Source organism: Neophocaena asiaeorientalis, unplaced genomic scaffold (genome assembly GCF_003031525.2).
Source record: "Neophocaena asiaeorientalis asiaeorientalis breed wild unplaced genomic scaffold, Neophocaena_asiaeorientalis_V1.1 scaffold282, whole genome shotgun sequence".
In the NCBI taxonomy this organism is placed as follows: domain Eukaryota; kingdom Metazoa; phylum Chordata; class Mammalia; order Artiodactyla; family Phocoenidae; genus Neophocaena; species Neophocaena asiaeorientalis.
In genome coordinates, this window is record NW_020172595.1 from 915,563 (window position 1) to 920,339 (window position 4,777).

Here is a 4,777-nt window from a genome sequence, read left to right on the forward strand (position 1 = left end):
TTTTTTTTTGCGGTTCGCAGGCCTCTCACCGTTGTGGCCTCTCCCGTTGCGGAGGCTCGGGACGCACAGGCTCGGCGGCCACGGCTCATGGGCCCAGACGCTCTGCGGCATGTGGGATCTTCCCAGACCAGGGCATGAACCCGTGTCCCTTGCATTGGCAGGCGGACTTTCAACCACTGCGCCACCAGGGAAGCCGTTAAGCTTTTCTCTTTTTTTGTAAATTTATTTATTTATTTATTTGTTTGTTTGTTTATTTATTTATTTATTTAGACGTGCTGCACTGGGTCTTCGTTCCTGTGCGCGGGCTCTTTGTTCTGACGCGCGGGCTTCTCTAGCTGCAGCTCATTGGCTCAGTAGTTGCAGCATGAGGGCTTAGTTCCCCAACCAGGGATTGAACCCGGGCCCCCTGCATTGGGAGTGCAGAGTCTTAACCACTGGACCACCGGGGAAGTGCCCTGGGTTAATAATCACAGGGTTTTTAAGTAAAGGCAACTCAAACCATTTCACATCTGAAGTATCCAGGTTACCCTGTGGTTTTAGAATCACTATGAAACAGATGGGAGTATTTTTTTTTTTTAATATTTGGATCATTTGGGTGGAGGACCAGAGAGAAAACACAGACCACTAAGCACTCTTAGTTAGCATTTTATCTTCTAGAAAGTAATTTACAATTATCTCCTTTAAAACTATTAGCAGCAGAGATCCTGGCAGGTTTCTAGTAGGGAAGCCAGGAGTTGTATTCGGGTTTGTGTGACTGCCCAGCATTTCTACTAGTTCTATGCCTCAGCCAAAATTTTTCCCATCACCCCTTCCTGCAGTGATCTCACCCTGCTCTGAATTCCTAAAATGCTGGCTTTCTGTCTCAACATTCCATTCATTTGACATTCAACACGGTGATTTGCTGGGTCTTCAGATGAGGAAAAGTACTTGCTAAGCTCTAATATACCAAACAAATGTTAGTTATTATGTTATGGTGTATGTGCATATATTAGTGTGTACATGTATAAAATATACACATATACTTGTACGTATATGTGTATGTACAGTTATATAATTATTATATGTCTCTTATTTTCCCTTAACTAGGTTATAAACTTCTTGAGGCCCGTTTATCCATCTTTCTGCCTTCCACTGCTCGTAGTTGGAACACATTTGACAGTCAATCTACTGATGATTTGAGTGCAGGGACTAGCCCCCATCATTTCTATGACTTTCAGCCACTTATCTCCACTGCCCTCCTGTGTCCTACAGGGCTGCTAGGAGGACTGAATGAGATAATGGGTGCAGAGCACCCTGGATTGGTTGGTTCCGTGTGGACTATGACAGAAAAAAACTCTCTTAGTTCCCCCTTCAACCTCTTGTATTCCTTTTCACAGAAGTTTGGGTCGTGGCTATGATCAGAAACACGTTTCCGTTTTTCAGTAATAGATTTCTGAAGTTGTTTCTAGAGCTCTGAATGGGTGGTAGGAGACCTCATCCAACCAGAGCAGACTGATCTTGACTGCTTTAAAAGTGTTGAAAGCAAATGAAAGCCATCAGCTCGCAGTGAATGTTTACACAATGCAGCAGTTTTCCTTCTCTCACCCCACTCATCATCTAGCCCGGTGCTGTCCAATAGAACTTTCTGTGATGACGGAAATGCACTATACCTGCGCTTTCCAATATAGTAACCACCGGCTACATGAGGTTTTTGTACACTTAAAATGTGGCTGATGCAAATGAGGAACTGAATTTTTTTCATTATTATTTCTTTTTTTTCAAATAAATTTATTCATTTGTTTATTTTTAGCTGCGTTGGGTCTTCGGTGCTGTGCCTGGGCTTTCTCTAGTTGCGGCAAGCAGGCGCTACTCTTCATTGTGGTGCGTGGGCTTCTGATTGCGGTGGCTTCTCTTGTTACAGAGCACGGGCTCTAGGACGCGTGGGCTCAGTAGCTGTGGCTCGCGGGCTCTAGAGCACAGGCTCAGTAGTTGTGGTGCACAGGCTTAGTTGCTCCGCGGCATGAGGGATCTTCCCGGACCAGGGCTCGAACCCGTGTCCCCTGCATTGGCAGGCGGATTCTTAACCACTGTGCCACCAGGGAAGTCCCTAGGAACTGAATTTTAAATTGTATTTAATTTTAATCAATTAAAATTTAAATAGCCACGTTACCATATGCGACAGCACAGAGCTAACTTAAGAGAATCTGGGTCTTTTTGTTCATTCATTAATTTACCATTCAGTCAAAATCTACTGAGTACCTAATATAAGTTAGGCACAGTACTCAGCCCTGACAGGGGGTTCAATGGTTAGTCTCACCTGAAAGAGCTCAAAATTTCTTTGAGGAAGGGACTTCCCTGGTGGTCCAGTGGTTAAGTCTCTGTGCTCCCACTGCAGGGGGCATGGGTTTGATCCCTGGTCAGGGAACTAAGATCCCACATGTGGCATGGCCAAAAAATTGTTTGAGGAAACAAATGATCTTTTGAGATGACCTCAAGACCTTCATTTGTCTTCTGACTATACCATGTCCTCTTGAAAAAAGTAGCTGGAGATTTCTTAGGCATGGGTCACCCTGCAGATGTCCTTACCTCCCCGACTTCCCCTGCTGGATTAGGATCCTTGCCTGAGCTAGAGGCAACTCCCAAGGGCTGGCAGGAGTCCAGCGATATGACCAGAGGAGAGAATGCCCAACAGGGCTGCCCAACAAGGTTATTCTACCCTGGGGCATGTGTGCATAACCCATTCAGAGTTTGAAAGTGAGACACAAGCAAGGACGCAAATATCAGAGCAGCGTAAAACCCCAAGGACAACGAGCTAGGGCAGTGAGCCAAATGATAATGTTAATAATGAGGATTGTTAAGAGGCAGGGAAGCGTAGAGGTTGGTTGCTTTGTCTCTGGAGCCAAACTTCCTGGAATTCAATCCCAGCTCTAGCCCTTGCTGCCGTGCAAAGTTTCTGTGCTGTATCCTCACCCGTGAGAGGGATGTTGTAAAGGCCTTCTTCTCAGAGACTTACCACGAAAATTAGATGAATAGAACATGGAATTGAACCAGAGTAAGCTGGTTCCAGCGTCCACTCTCTGACCGATGTGGTACACTGCTGGATTTGGGATGAGGTAGACTAGGGTTCGAATCTAACTCCCGCTATGTAATCTTGAGAAAGTGGGCTGCCTCATGGAACTTCTCATTTTCCTCTTTGGTAAAATGAGGATACAGGCAATGGTGACAGTGGAGGTTTGTGAAGGTTTAATGGATTGATTCCTAGGTAGTGCTCAGATTAGTGCCTCCAGGGCACTGTGTGTGCCCAAGCAGCGTGGGCCTGTGTTACTTCACACTATGCACCGGGGCCCATGCAGGGCCACGCGGCAGACACTGAGGCTGGGGAGAGCAGCAGACGGAGAGATACTGAGCCACAGGGTGCGCTGGGTGGGCCGGGAGGTGGGGTGTGCTCCTGGAGCTGCTTGAACAGCAGCGTGGCTTGAAATCGCTGTGGCCTCCTAAAGACATGACATGCCAGTTCTTCAGGGTGCAGATTGCCGGATTCCAGCCTATCCCTGTCCCCTGAGGTAACCTGCATGTCAACCTGTTCTCTGACAAGGAAAACGTTCTGACTTGACAGGTTTGATGCAGGAACTTACAACAGGGACATTTTGATGCAACTTCCTTAGAACAGTCCTGTCAGAGTGTAAAATGGTAAACCGTGGCCATTTCTTATAAAGTTAAATATATTCTGAGTTATACTACTCCTAGATATTTACTCAAGAGAAAAACACACGTCCACAAAAAAAGTTGTATGTGACTCTTCATAGCAGTTTTATTCGTAATAGCCAAAATCAAGAAAAAAACACAAATGTCCTTCAATGGTGAATGAATAAGCCAACTGTATCATATTTATACAATGAAATACTATTCAGAAATCAAAAGGAAAGAACTACTGATTCATGCAAGAATATGGATGAATCACAGAAATATTATACTGAGCAAAAGAATCCAGACACAAAAGAGTGCCTACTGTAGTTTTATTTATATGACATTCTAGAACAGGCAAAACTACAGGAACAGAAATCAGGTCAGTTGTCAGTAGGGGCTAGGAGCGAAGAGAGGGTATTGATTCCAAAGGGGCATAAGGAACTTTCTGGGGCAATGGAAATATTCTATATCATGATTGCAGTGGCATTTACACAACTATATGAATTTGTCAAAACTCATCAAACTGTACTCCTAAAAAGGATGGATTTTACTGTATAGAAGCTATACTTCAATATACTTGGCTTTTTTTTGGCTGTGTCGCGAGGCTTGTGGGATCTTAGTCCCCTGACCAGGGATCGAACCTGGTCCCTCGGCAGTGAAAGCACGGAGTCCTAACCACTGGACTGCCAGGGAATTCCACAATATACCTGGCTTAAAAAAAAAAAAAAAGTAATATCACCAAGCACTACCAAATTCTATGTGAAAGGGTGGGAGTCAGAGAGAGACAGGATGAGCACTACCCACAGGGATGGGCTGAGAGTATCTGGTTTGTACATTTCTCTGTTTTTTGTTTTTGTTTTTTTGGCTCCTCCATGCGGCATGCAGGATCTTCATTTCCCAACCAGGGACCAAACCCGTGCCCACAAAGTCCATTAACCACTGGACTGGCAGAGAAGTCCCTAAATGCTGACAATTTAATAACTTTAGGGGGCCTTGTCAAAAAGTCCCTGGCATCAAAATGGCTGCATCACAATGCCATGTGCACTTCTAAGCAATCAGAAAGATCAACAGACAAATATCTATAATATACTGTGTTTGGTGCCTCAAGAGA

General features: G+C 44.9%; 1 non-coding gene across 1 annotated transcript; it reads right to left on the bottom strand.

Annotated features, from left to right (window-relative positions):
• Positions 1 to 376: 376 nt before the first annotated feature.
• Positions 377 to 449, bottom strand: TRNAG-CCC (transfer RNA glycine (anticodon CCC)). Its single transcript has one exon. It is a non-coding gene; the product is annotated as a tRNA-Gly (tRNA).
• Between the last annotated feature and the right edge of the window lie 4,328 nt (positions 450 to 4,777).